Source organism: Zootoca vivipara, chromosome 5 (genome assembly GCF_965207765.1).
Source record: "Zootoca vivipara chromosome 5, rZooViv2.hap1.1, whole genome shotgun sequence".
NCBI lineage: Eukaryota > Metazoa > Chordata > Lepidosauria > Squamata > Lacertidae > Zootoca > Zootoca vivipara.
Genome location: NC_142588.1, coordinates 37,139,076 through 37,154,966, shown reverse-complemented (window position 1 = coordinate 37,154,966; position 15,891 = coordinate 37,139,076). Strand labels below are relative to the sequence as shown.

General features: G+C 41.8%; 1 protein-coding gene across 10 annotated transcripts in view; it reads left to right on the top strand.

The window, feature by feature from the left end:
• Positions 1–15,891, top strand: part of JAKMIP3 (Janus kinase and microtubule interacting protein 3) — a 101,703-nt gene that overhangs the window by 28,961 nt on the left and 56,851 nt on the right. The gene's annotated exons all lie outside the window — the stretch shown is intronic.

The following is a 15,891-nucleotide window of genomic DNA, read 5'->3' as shown; positions in this document are numbered from 1 at the left end:
TGCTGCTGCGCCACCGGCACACGATTTTCGTTCTCATCCTGGGGCAAAGTTCTCAACTTGAGGTAACTCTTCCAGGTTAGCGGAGTTTGTAACCTGAAGCATTTGTAATCTGAGGTGTTTGTAACTCAAGGTACAACTGTATTTTGTTTCTTAATATCACGCAATGGCTTTAAAATGATGGACCTTATAACTCACCATGCTTTTATTCAGCTAGTATTCAAATTACCTTGACAAGGTCATTGGTGACAGTGCAACCAAGCTATATATTTCTGTTCAACAACATGTCACTTATATGCTGTAGACAGAGGAAGTCTTTGTACCAGATGACACAAAGCATTTCTTCTGTTTTCAGATTTCCTACCTACTAACTGATCCACAGTTTGCTTCAAGCATTTTATTTTTCTGCTGTCTTTTATTAGCAAGATCACCACTATGAGAGTTGTCGTTCTTTTATTAAAAGTACACAGAGCAGAAGAAAATGTAAGAATTAAAAACAAAAAAACTGCACATTATTATTATCACTAAAATTTATACTTGCAGGGCAAGGGGAGAACGCCCAGACTCATGCTCTCTAGGCATGGGACAAGTGGGATGAGCCCAGAGACAGCCCTCCTCGGTGCCCTAGCCACATCTGTAGCTGCTGAGTTAGCAAGAATTTAGTTGTCTTGGTTCCTGCAACCTTGTTCTCTCCAATCTTCCATTCTCCCATTCACTGGAGGCTGGTCCATCGGGGCAAACAGCTGCTCTGCCCCACCAGCCTCAGTTTTATGTTCTCCAAGCCCACCTGCCTTCTTGTTTACATCCATTCTAGCCATGCTTGTCTGCTTTCTCCTCATTCTAGTTTTGCCCTTGTAGATCTCAGCAGGGAGCAGGAATGGGGGCAAATGTATAATTGGTCGGTTCTGGTTTTACCTATTGTTGGCTCCCCTACCTTTGGCCCTACCACACCGAATGGGCACCAGTCACCACTGCTCTCACCTCAGTCCAGAATTCTACTGCCAAAAATATTCACCTCCCTCATGGCCCTGATCAAATTACATCTCTCCTTAAATGTCTTTGCTGGCTTCTTGGCGGCACTCAGATCAGCCAGCAAATGCCTTGTTCTTGCCTATGAAGTCTAGGAGCTTTCCATCCTTATCTCTCTCCTCCTGTAGCCCAAAACATCCCCCCTGCAGCTGCATCACCTTTAGCCATTTGAAGATATCCTGCTCTGGCAAATGACTGCCCTTTTTTCCACTCGTGCTCACCTGGAACTGCCTCCTAGCAAACCTGTGTGGTATATTCTCTCTCCCCCCCCCTTTTCAAATCCTCAGTCAAAAATAATAATTATCAAACATAGCTAAAATAAATGCATGTTTCCCCCTCCTCCATTTCCCTTCCCTTTCTTTGTTGTCTCTCTTTGTCACATTTTCTACTAAGTCAAACCTCACCAACAAGATGTTTTGGAGTGCAACTCCCAGCCAGGGCGGTCATATGAAGCTGGGCATGATTGGAGTTGTAGTCCCAAACATCTAGAACAGGGGTTCCCAACAAAAATTTCTCGAGGACCCCTCATTGAGCCGCTATTGTGACAAGGACCCCCATTAATTCCTAATCCTAAAATTAAAAAGTGAGAGCCAAGTTAAGAGTCTTTTTATACTTTATATTTATACGTTTTTTACAGTTACAACAGAGTACTCCATCAGTATACAGTTAGTTTTAATTTTCAGTTCTTAATGAGATGAACCACTTTTTATCCAATGGTCCATTTTTAACTACGCGAACTGTAGCTTCCGTGAAAAACAACGCTTTGTTTACAAACACGACTGTTTTGCAAAGAGGCAGCGCGCGCCAGGGAGGAGGGAGGGGAATGGAGAAGACAGGGTACCTGCGCAGTAGCGCACAAATGAAGCCAACCCGCGCAAAGCATCTTGGGGAGGTGAGCGTTAGTAGAATGTGTGCGCTGCCTCTTTGCAAAACAGGAGTGTTTGTAAAGCGCCACCTAACGGCATACAGCAGAACTACTGCCTCTATCTAATTCTAGTTTTGCGCTAGACTCTGCTCATGCAGGAAGTGGCCAAAACAAAAAATCGGTTATCATACGAAATATATTTAATATATTTTTTAGCATCTTGCGGACCCCTCTGGCATAGCTCGCGGACCCCTGGGAGTCCGTGGACCACCTGTTGGGAACCACTGATCTAGAAGGTAAAAGGTTAAGGTTAAGGTTAAGGACCCCTGGACGGTTAAGTCAAGTCAAAGGCATTGGTTTGACATTCCTGGATCATTGGGGATACTCCAGATGCCTTTTGTCCTTTCTCTATTTTGAGCTTTCAAAGGCTGTAGGACACTGTTTGGACCAGAATTTGTCTCCCGCTCCCCATTTAATACTATAAAATCATTCATTTAAGAAAAGATGAAATTCATTCAAATTATTGAAAGCTTGTCAATGTTGGTTTGACTAGATGTTGACTTGTTTTTCTTTCTGACAGCTGTGTTTTGTTTCTCAACAGGAAAGAAATTATGGAGTTGGAAAGTTAAGTAGTAATTTAGGCTCATTCTTGAGTTGTTTAAAATACATTTATGAACATCATTAGTGTCTTAGAATGTCATCTTTGTTTATATTGATTACGTTTAATTACTGAGTCATTGATTTCAAATGAAAGGGCTGAATCTTAAGGGTAATTTGATGTATTCAGATAAAAGGGAGGGAGAGCTATGGATATTTTTAGGGGTCGACTGTAAAATGCAGGCTGCCCTAAGGGTCCTATATTGGACAAGTTGTATCATTTCTTTTATCGAGAAACAGGGGGGGGGGGATAAGGAATTGTAATTGCTTTGTTTGCTTTCTACCTTGATTGATTTGCTGTGTGAAAGAAGCCTACTGTTGTATATGTTGTTGGTTTTTCCATTTCTCGAAAACCAGACCAAGCCATTAGCAGATAATATATTTAGTGAGTGTAGGAGCCACTCTAGATATTCAGATTTTTTTCAGTGGCCTCCAGGTTGGCATGAATTTTGTTATATATTTTCCAGGGGCTCCAACAGGCAGGCACATCTAGTCCAATCCTCTGCAATGTAGTTTATTTGTCCCACCTTTCCTCCCCAATAGGCCCAAGTGCCCATTTGAACCCATGGGCCTTACCCTCTAGAGCAGCCTTTCTCAAATTTGGATCCCCATATGCTGTTTGACTACAACTCCCATCATCCCTAGCAAACAGGACCAGCACACAGGGATGATGAGAGTCATCCTTCAACAACATTCAAGGATCAAAGGTTGAGAAAGGCTGCTGTGGAGCAATAGAAATCAAATCTTGCTCCATCCTCTACATGACAGCCCTTGAAATATCTGAAGGTGGCAATCGAATCGCCTTTTAATCATCTCTTCTCTTAGGTAAACATATTCGGTGCCTTCAACCTTTCTTCATAGGACCAGGTCTCCGATTTTCTTTTCATCTTTGGTGCCCTTCTCTGACCGCATTCCAGTTTGTCAACATTTATCTTTAACTGCAGTGTCCAGGACTGGATGCATTGATAATCATGATGGCAATGGACCATTAGTTTAGAGCATGCTCTTCCCAAGGAGGCCTGCCTGGCACCACCCTTGTCAGCGTTCTGGCACCAGCCAAGGATGCTTTGGTTTTCACAGTGCAAAGATGGGCTCTACAACAACATTCTGCATGATGATAGTAACTTAGCATGGTGCCAAGATTGCTCCTCTTTCCAACTTGTAGATAGTTCTAATTGTCCTTTTTTATTAAATCCAATAACAGAGTTTTAACACAAACAGGTAGGACTCTGTTGCTCTCAAGTCCTGCTTCCAGGCTTTCTGTTGGCATCTGGTTGGCCACAGGAGGCTGGAGTAGGTGGGTCTTTAGCCTGATCCAGCAAGGCTGTTCTTATGAGTGAGATAACTATGAGGAAAGGCACCATGCTTTCTTGGATATGAAGAGAGGCAGAGACAAGCAGAAGTGAGAGATGAGAGGGAAGGAAGAATCTGTGGCAATGTGGACTGGAGAGGCTGATTGGCATAGAGAAGCACCATTTGGCGAGTTCTGTGGCTCTATTCCAGGCCATATGGGGATCCTTGCATGTGGCTCTTAGGATGTTGATACCTTGGCTGTCCCAGCCTTTCATCTGGAGCTCACACCTTTGAAGTGCTCACACCCTACTGTGTGTTGTGCAGTAGCTGTGCCAGGCAGCACGGGAGCCCCATAGCCCGCTATCTTCCACATTAACTCCACAGCTAGCTTTTTAGCTTCAATGGGTTTGCCCTAATGCAAACACACACACATCTACAGAAACAAATGCTTCTCATCTAATTTACAAAGCTGTACATATTTTGTATTTATTATATGCTTAATGAAAACTGCTGGTGAGCAATGCATTACTGTAAAAATGTACATATATTCGCTAAATGGATATATTGTTCATTTTCCTGTCTGAAATGTCTGAGCCTTGGGCTGAGACTTCTTGTTGTTTTACAAGAAAAGAAACAGCCTAATTATAGATATCTCGCTCAGGAAATTGCATGTTTACAATTTATTTAATAAGTGGGGGAGACACTAAAACAATATTGGCCTTTCTGTGTAATTCACGCTACCTACTCTCTCTCTCAATTGCCAGTAGGATTAAAAATATGCACTATGTAAATGTGCATAATGTACAGTACTGGGCAAACATGGAAAATGTACTATTCCCTGGTAATTATACATTGCTGAAAGGGACAATAATTACCTATCATGAGTGACAAAGTGCTACAACCTAACAAAACAGCAACCTATGCAAATGTGAAACTAAGTGCTAAGTAAGATGAGCCAGAGTATTTCTCTTATTCATAGATGCTAACCCTTTGTTTTAATAAGCCAAATAAATACAGAGACCTGGGGGTTTGCACCTTGTTCAGAATACAGGGAAAGGAAAGCTCCCCATCCCCCCAAATTCTTAGCTGCAGAGGAGAACAAATTCTTAATAATAATAATAATAATAATAATAATAATAATAATAATAATAATTTATTTATACCCCGCCCATCTGGCTGGGTTTCCCCAGCCACTCTGGGCGGCTTCCAACTGAATATTAAAACAGTACAGCATTAAACATTAAAAACTTCCCTAAACAGGGCCGCCTTCAGTTGTCTTCTAAAAGTAAAATAGTTACTTATTGCCTTGACATCTGCTGGGAGGGCATTCAACAGGATGGGTGCCACTACCGACAAGGCCCTCTGTCTGTTTCCCTGTAACCTCACTTCTCACAACGAGGGAACCGCCAGAAGGCCCTCGGTACTGGACCTCAGTGTCCGGGCAGAATGATGGGGGTGGAGATGCTCCTTCAGGTATACTGGACCGAGGCCGTTTAGGGCTTTAAAGGTCAGTACCAACACTTTGAATTGTGCTCGGTAACATACTGGGAGCCAGTGTAGATCTCTCAGGACCAGTGTTATGTGGTCCCGGCGGCCACTCCCAGTCACTACCGTAGTCTAGCTGCCGCATTCTGGATTAATTGCAGTTTCAGGGTCACCTTCATAGGTAGCCCCACGTACAGCGCATTGCAGTAGTCCAAGTGGGAGATAACCAGAGCATGCACCACTCTGGCGAGACAGTCCGTGGGCAGGTAGGGTCTCAGCCTGCATACCAGATGGAGCTGGTAGACAGCTACAGAGGAGAACAAATTTGTGAATATTTTGATGGGCCCTCCTAACTTTCCCCAAGAATTTGACTACTAGCATACCAGCTCTGCATATGCTTGCACACTTGTATGGGACTGTTCTGTCTGTTCCTTCATTCACTTCAATAGGGGGATCAAATCCATACATAGGATCATAGAATCATAGAGTTGGAAGAGACCACAAGGGCCATCCAGTCCAACCAACTGCCAAGCAGGAAACACCATCAAAACATAGAAACTGGGGCATGCCAGAATGGGAAGGCCCTAACAGGGTGGGATCTCCCTCAATGTGCCTCATATGTAAAACGTTCCTAGAACATACTAGTGAGAAAAAATTAAGTGAATCTCTTCAGTTATTACTCATTTCCTTTATCTGCCACTACTCAGAGATTTAAATTATCAGTTATAAAATAATCACTTTTTCCTGCAACATTGAAAACCTCTCTGGGGCAAAACCACAAACAACCAAAGAGTAACTAGAAATTTGTAGCTCTTGTATTTCATGCCCCTACATTTTTTGAAACTGCTCATGTGTTTAATATCTGCCAGCTGTAGCCCACAAAAGCTTATGTCTCAATACATCTGCCTGTCTTTGAGGTGCCACATGACTGTCATTCTCTCTGTTAATCATGCATGTAAGATGCCATTCCAATATCCATCCTTTAGCTAACTTTGGCTTCTTATGAAGTATAAAGGTAAAGGGACCCCTGACCGTTAGGTCCAGTCACGGACGACTCTGGAGTTGCGGCACTCATCTCGCTTTACTGGCTGAGGGAGCCAGTGTACAGCTTCCGGGTCATGTGGTCAGCATGACTAAGCTGCTTCTGGCAAACCAGAGCAGCGCACGGAAGCGCCGTTTACCTTTCCGCCAGTATTTATCTACTTGCACTTTGACATGCTTTCAAACTGCTAGGTTGGCAGGAGCAGGGACCAAGCAATGGGAGCTCACCCTGTCGTGGGGATTTGAACCGCCGACCTTCTGATTGGCAAGCCCTAGGCTCTGTGGTTTAACCCACAGCGCCACCCGTGTCCCTCTTATGGGCTATACCCTGTACTTATTTTGCACATGTGTGTGCATGCCAGAGGACCTATTCTGATTGAGCAATGGGGGAGGATCTGTGTCTCTAGAAGCAAACTTAGTACATACTTATTGCCTCAGGGCGCCTGTCAGCAGGCACTGCTGCTGCTGCTGCTGCTGCTGCTGCTGAGCTACTAAAGTGGGAAGGATAAGGCCCTGGAGACTGGTGCCATCAAAGACCAAGGCAAGCCACAATAGGTGTCCCCTGCCCTGATTTCTGCTCATCAGATACAAAGGAACTTGCAAGGCTGTAAGTTCTTTTGCTTTGTTTCAAATTATTTTGCATTTAAGTGTTTTCCAGAAGGGTCAAGAATTTATTTGCAGTTCTTCAAATTTGAGTAGATTTTGAAAAGAACAGCTGGGGATTTATTTATCTTTTTGGTGGAAATTCAGGTCATTCAGGATCAAGCACGTGCTTTCTCAATCTGTTGCTGGGCATGTGCTAATCCCAAACAAAAACTTTGACCAGACTTTCACCAGGACAGATTGATTGTCAATTACGTTGTCTTAAGAAAGCCTTAGATAAGGGAGGCAGCGCAGTCAGTGAGTTTTTCTGCACTCCCAAAGCAGAATTTCCAATTGTTTTGTTAAGCATGTAAGCATTTCTAGCAGCTCGTTAGACCATGATACTTTCGATTCTTGTTTGGTTATTTATTTCAAGTATTTGCAAACCACTTTTCAGAACCCTTTTACAGAAAGTTATTGGATGTATAGTACGCATTAAAATAGAAGAAGCACAATATTAATGTATAACTGAGAACAAAGTGCCAAAAATAGAAAATGTATCCCAGCTGGCTGCAGTGTGCAACTGTAATGTGGTCATTCATAAATGTTTAGCTATAATAGAGGCAAGATGGATTGATTTGACTATGCATTGGGGAGAGAGATAAATCCTGAAAAAGTACAACACATCTAGCAGCTTGCACTAATAGAAATTCATCAAGACATTCTGCCCCTCAAAGCAGTGATTTATCAGGGACCGGGGCAGAGAAATTATGGATAGTAGGTACATGTGTCCTTTCTTTTAGTAAACATCATAGCTGCCAAGTTTTCCCTTTTCTCGCGAGGAAGCCTATTCAGCATGAGGGAAAATCCCTTAAAAAGGGATAACTTGGCAGCTATGGTAAGCATCACAGCCTGTTAAGTTTCACTTGAACTCGGGACATCTAACGGCAGCTCCAGAAGTAAAGCAATTGGTATATTTGCTCAAATATATATTCCTGATTTCTTTCTCAGACATACCCCCTGATTGCTAATCCACACATACACACATGGGAAATGCCACTTTGGGAAGCCTGATATAGTTATCAGATATTAAAGAGCACACAGATTTGCCTTTTTTTAAAAAAAAGTTTTTTTTGTTATTTTGAAGAAAATAAAATGGGGAAGGACAATCCTTGAGGTAAAATACATGTTAGCTATTAATGAATCTGTTGGTAAAGTCCTTTTTTATTGGCTGAGTTGCTATGTTCTCATAGAATGCTCACAAACATGATATTTTGTAAATTGTAAAAAGCACACACACTTATCTAACTTTTAAGGAGTTGTCTTGTTCACCGCTTGATAACTTGCAATAACAAATGATGCCTTTTATATGTGTGAGCAAGTACAGGTTGGTTGTGGTTGTTACGGTAAAGCTACAAAAGGAGGCTTCTCATTAACTCAGACCTTATACGCAACAATGTTGCTTTCTCCCATTTGTGTTCTGCACAATCCCCACCAGGTATCAGCTCTGCTGCTTCAGGAGATCTTCTTGATGGTGAAATCCATTAATCAGATGGGTATTGATTTTTCACTCAGTTTGAGCCAGATAAATCTAATTTACAATTCAAATGGTGACAGAGTTGAGGGAACGATTTTTAAATGGGCGGCATGCAGTGGACTAGTGCATGACACTATTCCATTCTTGGCAGAATGTCGTTCTGGATGCCTTATGTGAGGAAACGTCATATTCTTAGAATATTATGCAAATTCCTGGCAAAGGAGATCCTAGGTAAAAGACAACTGCAGAGTGAGGGGAGATATTTATTTATTCATCAGGCTTGTTTACCAACTTTTACAAAGCTGACATATGTTGGGTTATGCAAATTTATATAGATGAAGTCAAGGGATGGTGAACTGGCTCAAAGCCATCCAATGAGCTTTTCAGCTGAATGGGAGATTTGCAGCCACTTCTCCCTGGTGTGACTCAAACACTCTGCAAGCAACATCACAATGGCTCTGCACAGCATTCACAAGCATAGCAGCATGTCTGAAATGGCAATTTGCCATTATACCATAATGTTCTTTTCTTCCTGCCATGAAAGAAACTCTTCAAGTAGACATAGTTCTATGATCATTTGCTATTGCTCCCCATTAAAAGCTCCTGCAAAATACCCCTTTCCTGATCTCACTTACTGTTTACAGTCATACAACTTCTCCCTTAACTGTCTGCAGTGGGTCTCTTAGGGTTGTATTCTGTCCCTAAGCCAAGCTATTCAACCTTTACATGAAGCTGCTGGGAGAGGTAGTTGGGGTTTTTGAAGTTAGATGCCACCAAATTACGCAACTTGTTGGTACCTGCCTCAAAGTCTTTGAATTAGGGGTAGGATATGAATAGTCAGATAAATATTTGAGTGTAGATTTATGCATCTGACACTCAGGCCTTTCACTTGAATGTTGATTTCCTTTTCCCGCCTCTGTACTTTGCTCCAACTTCCATAATTTTTATTTCATTCATGGAAGTTGAGGAATTCCCTTTCTTGATGCAGAACACACATCTAGCCTTGTTTTACAATGCCATCCTATGTGCATGTTTACTCAGAAGTAAGCTTCGTGTGTGTGTGTGGTGTGTTTGATTTGAAACATTTCCACCCTGCTCTTTAGTAGTAGCTTACAAGATGAGCAAAAAGACGCTCCTTGTCTGTGATAGATAGATAAATTATTACGGTCAGAGACCAGCTTATAAAACACACTTGTGGGTACACTCCCAGAAGGAAAACAAACATTTAAAACATTGTACAACAGTAAATTTTAAATTTATAAATGGATAAGCGTTTAGACATTTTGAAACTTTGAGATAAACTACTGCAGAGATACAACCCTGGTCTGTAGGCTTATGATCTAGAAGACAAATCAGAAGGGAAAATAGGAGGGAAGGGAGAAAGCAAACTCAGGCACCAGTTTGTAAAGTTTCACTTCAGTGGGAACTGAGAACCAAGTAAATATATATATTGGATCGATGCCTTTGAAAGAAGAGCAAATATAATAGCTATGTCTGCCTCCTATTAAGGTTATTCCTCCCCTGCAGACGGGATATAACACCTTTGTCATTTGGCGGGGCTATTGCACAAAATGGGCTTGGGAAATGCCTTGACGGATCTGCAGGAAGGGATTGATCTCCATTTAAAGGCAGGTGGCAAAAAGAGTGCATCTGACTCAAGGCAGTGCTGGGTGATGCATTATTCATGCCACCATCTTTGACACAATGTGAGAGGCATTATCATATACATAATGTATTTTCCCTATTGCTGAGAAATGTACTGCTTTGTTTGAATGTCCTAAGGGGTAATACTGATGGCTGGCTAGGCCCCCCCTCCCTTGCATGACTCATTCTTATTTTTGTAAAATGAATTATAAGTGGAAATTGAGATAGCAGAGAAACGAAATTGGGCTACTAATAGTTTGCCTGAGGTGGTCTCTTCATTGTCTGGATCTATATAGGCTAGGTTTGTCAATGAAAAACTTCTCAAGAGTAGTCTTGCTATACGTTTCTGGAGTTTAGTCATGGCAAGTCTCTGGCATGTGGCACCTGGGAGCGATATTCTTCTATTACTGGCATGTGTCCACCAGTGTCCAGATGGCTTTGATTAATCATCTATGAGCGCAGACTTCATGAGCGCAAACACCACTCTCATTCTTCATATATAACAAAGCTGAGGTTTGAAGGAGAGAAAACAAAGTGATGCAGGGGGAAGAAACAAGAAAACACCAACTCTTTCATAGCTTCCAACAATGCTTTCCCCTGTATGCATAAAACTACATCTCCCCTATCAGAAAGATGCCTGCCAAATACTTTCTCATTTTCCTCCAATTCTTTCTCTGTGGATGGCAATGCTGAATACTCCCATGCCAAAATCTGGGAACATGTTTTGGTGCGGTTTTTCTCGTGTCAACATCCAGAGTTACTGATTTGGGGTCTGTTCCAGAATTATTGATTGAGCTTGGCAAGTGAAGGGAGATCAATCCTTTCTTGGTTTGGCATCAGATAAACCAGAAGCCATGTCTGATGGCACAGTTTCTTTTCCTTCCTTTCTTTGTAAAGTGTCTGCCAGAGCTAACCCAAGACATTTTGAAATTGACAGTGGAGCAGCAGATGAAATGTGCCTCCCCTCCTGGCCAAGACGCAAAGGGTTGCATCCAGTGCTAGGTAAACAGGACTTTCCTTTCCAGTCCCATGTGTCCGCAAGTTCTGCTCTGGAGGGTCCATCCAGGTTGCCCTGGAGAAGATTACGAGGGTGCATGAGGACTATGGGGAGAGGAGGGTTAATAATAATAATAATAATAATAATAATAATAATAATAATAATAATAAATTATTTATATCCCGCCCATCTGGCTGGGTTTCCCCAGCCACTCTGGGCGGCTTCCAACAAAATATTAAAATACAATAGTCTGTTAAACATTAAAAGCTTCCCTAAACAGGGCTGCCTTCAGATGTCTTCTAAAAGTCTGGTAGTTGTTTTTCTCTTTGACATCTGGTGGGAGGGCATTCCACAGGGCAGGTGCCACTACCGAGAAGGCCCTCTGCCTGGTTCCCTGTAACTTGGCTTCTTGCAGTGAGGGAACTGCCAGAAGGCCCTCGGCACTGGACCTCAGTGTCTGGGCAGAATGATGGGGGTGGAGATGCTTCTTCCGGTGTACTGGACTGAGGCCGTTTAGGGCTTTAAAGGTCAGCACCAACACTTTGAATTGTGCTCAGAAACATACTGGGAGCCAATGTAGGTCTTTCAAGACCGGTGTTATATGGTCTTGGTGGCTGCTCCCAGTCAGCAGTCTAGCTGCCGCATTCTAGATTAGTTGTAGTTTCCGGATCACCTTCAAAGGTAGCCCCACATAGAGCGCATTGCAGTAGTCCAAGCAAGAGATAACTAGAGCATGCACCACTCTGGAGAGACAGTCCATTCCATTGTGGAACAAGTTCCATTGTGTGAGTGGACATTATCTGCAAAACCTGAACAGTAGTGTTAGGTATCACCCAAAGAAGTGAAGGCCAGCCTAGTTAATTTGGCACCTGAAGCAGAAAGTTTTGCAAGTACCTCTTGAGCTCTCTTAGTAAAAAACAACAACCAGTCACAATGAATAAAACTACTAACAATTTACTACCCTTTCATGACATGCAAAACCAGCTGCATAAGGTAGCCTCCTCAGTCTACCTAATGGGAGGGTTGGACCATCACTGTCTGCAAAAGTGCAGGTTTCTGATCCAGTTCGGACAATACATTGGCCTGTTTGCTTGTACAGACAGGAGCACCTCAAAGTCGTCAGCAGCAATGAAAATCCACAAGTGTCACAAGGTATTTTTCTTAAAAGCAATGCAATGTAGAAATGACAAGACCTCAGGTGGTTTGTTAACTCGTGCCAATGGATTAATTAAAGAAAAGAAGAAAAACTCTGCAGGATGACAAAAGACTATGGATTAATATTATAATAGTATTCATTCTAAAACCCAATAAATAAAAATTATATTGAAACAAACTGTTTTCTTCATGCCCCAATTCTGATGTCAACATTGTGATGTCACAATGTTGACATCATCACAGTGTCCCAAATTACAGTGATATGAGATTAGCAAATAGCTTCACTTTTTCTTCCTCCTAAGATTTTTTTTTTGTCACTCTCCTATTTTTCCAGTCCTACAGCTGGCAAGATAAACATTCTCTTAGAGTAACAGTTGCTAATATTGCCGAGCTGCCTCTTAGTAGAATCAGATGAGTGAGTCTGTTGAGGACATTTGATTGACTCCTGTGCATTTACTTTTATCTTTAGGGTTCTGTTTCCTAGTTTCTGCATTACTATGCAATTGTGGATGTTAACCACTACCTATTAACTCAAATATTGGGAACCAGTGTTGAGTGTGATGGTTGGAGTGTTGGACCAGGACCTGGCAGACCAGGCCTGCTCAGACATGAAGCTCACAGTCTTGCAGCCGAACCTACCTCACAGGGTTGTTGTGAGGATAAAATGTAGAGGGACAGAACCATGTACTCCGCCTTGCGCTTCTTGGAAGAACGATGGGATGAGGATGTAATAAATAAGTAAATGAATTTTATATGCATATCTTGATTCTTGAGAACCAGGACAATGCAGCTTTATGGGTTTACTTCTAATTAACAGAGGGGGTGTTTTATGGGGGGGGATTGTGGAAGCCCAATGCATGCAGTCTTAAATCATATTATTATTATATTATATTATATTATATTATATTATATTATATTATATTATATTATATTATATTATATTATGTTGTTGTTTAGTCGTTTAGTCGTGTCCGACTCTTCGTGACCCCATGGACCATAGCACGCCAGGCACTCCTGTCTTCCACTGTCTCCCGTAGTTTGGTCAAACTCATGTTCGTAGCTTCGAGAACACTGTCCAACCATCTTGTCCTCTGTCGTCCCCTTCTCCTAGTGCCCTCAATCTTTCCCAACATCAGGGTCTTTTCCAAGGATTCTTCTCTTCTCATGAGGTGGCCAAAGTATTGGAGCCTCAGCTTCACGATCTGTCCTTCCAGGGAGCACTCAGGGCTGATTTCCTTAAGAATGGATAGGTTTGATCTTCTAGCAGTCCATGGGACTCTCAAGAGTCTCCTCCAGCACCATAATTCAAAAGCATCAATTCTTCGGCGATCAGCCTTCTTTATGGTCCAGCTCTCACTTCCATACATCACTACTGGGAAAACCATAGCTTTAACTATACGGACCTTTGTCGGCAAGGTGATGTCTCTGCTTTTTAAGATGCTGTCTAGGTTTGTCATTGCTTTTCTCCCAAGAAGCAGGCGTCTTTTAATTTCGTGACTGCTGTCACCATCTGCAGTGATCAAGGAGCCCAAGAAAGTAAAATCTCTCACTGCCTCCATTTCTTCCCCTTCTATTTGCCAGGAGGTGATGGGACCAGTGGCCATGATCTTGGTTTTTTTGATGTTGAGCTTCAGACCATATTTTGCGCTCTCCTCTTTCACCCTCATTAAAAGGTTCTTTAATTCCTCCTCACTTTCTGCCATCAAGGTTGTGTCATCTGCATATCTGAGGTTGTTGATATTTCTTCCGGCAATCTTATTATATTATATTATATTATTATAATATAATATAATATAATATAATATAATATAATATAATATAATATAATATAATATAATATAATATTATACATCAGCAGGTATTGTACATCGTGATATCCATGTATTCTCTCATTATATTCCATTTCTTTGCAAAAGGCCTAATTAAAGAGTTCCATATTAATCTTTCTGTAGGAGTCCATCCCCCCACCCACTCACCAGCCATGCTTGCTGCTTAGCGAATGATAGGAGAAGCCAATTTCCTTAGTGGAAAATCTCATTATACAGTTAACATGTTTCTCAGCTTCATAATACCCTCTTAACATTGACTTTCTCTTGTCACTGTAATTGTGCGTACCGGTATGAACAGGCAGGAAAAGAAATCCATTTTACGTTCATTTTTATTGAGTATAACAAATTCGCATTCACATGTTCTCCAGGCCAGAAGCTTTCAAGCATTAAACAATGGGGATTGTTAGGTATTGGGTTTCCTGCATTCTGTGCTCATCTGGATGCACCTAGAATGCACATCATTGTATATCTTATTGTCAGTTTTTTCTTGACAATGGTTAAGCCTTCCTGCATAGGTTGAAGATTCAGGGCCTGGCTTTTTGAGGAAGCATCTGTAATGTTTGTAAGGGATATCTATCTATTCATTGGTCCAAGCTAGTGTTTCAGAAAGCCATGGTTTAATAGCAGGTCAGTCTATCCCAGGACTTAACACTAGACTGAAAGGACAAGGAGGATCCTAGTAGCACAAACAAGACCCTGCTCATGGTTGTAGAGAAGACAAGAACCTGAACATTAAACTCTACACCTGCAAAGCTTATTTTACATCCATTGTCTTATTCCAAGGAGCCCCAGACCTTCTCATTACAATATCATCCATTCTAATCCAAGTCTAAAATTCATATTCCCATGAACCTGGAAAAGCACATTTCTCACTGTGGTTCTGGGGGAGGAATCCAGTTTTTCATATAGAATCATAGACTAATAGAATCTTAAAGTTGGAAGGGATCCAACCCCCTGCAATGCAAGAATTTCAACTTGATCATACATGGCAGGTGGCCATCCAACCTCTGCTTAAAAACCTCCAAGGAAGGAGAGCCCACCACTTCTCATAAGAGTCCACTTCACTGCCAAACAGCTCTTCCTGAAAGTTTTTCCGAATGATATAAGGAGATGTAGCAAACTAAGAATATGAAATAGGATGTCAATGGAAGATAAGTCAGGAAGTCTGTGTAAGACTAAGGTATGACTTGTATAGATGTAATATGTAAAATGGAAAATGAATAAAGAAAAAAAAAGGAAGTTTTTCTGAATGTTTAGTCAGAATCTGCTTTGTTTTGGTTTCATTGCATCATCTCTTTGGAGGAAACAAGATAACAGGAAGCATATGCATAAAAATGTCAGTATGCTTAGCAAGTCAAGGGGCAGCTTGTCCTTTAAATACAGCTGAAAGCCATGCTTTCTCTCTAAAGTTTGTCATGGCCTGGTAGTTCCCAGTGATGGGCACTGAATATCAGTTGATGGGCAGCAGATGACCTATTTGAATTGTCAAGAACCTGGGATGCATTTTGAGAGCAGATGAGGCTGTCAGCAATTTCTCCAGCCTGAGTGACAGTGTGTGGGTGAAGTGTTGTAACCGTGTGGATTTGGCTCCTGAAGAGCTAGTTTTGCATTTCGTGATGTTAGAATGATGCAGCTTTTTAACAAGCAATGCCTGCCTGCTTGCTTGTTTCTGTGCCCCTATCATTCTTGCATTACTTGAACAGTGGTACATTAAGAGATTGTGACATCATAAATCTCCACCGCTTGCTCCTCTTTTCCCTCCACAAAGGAGGGAAGCAAA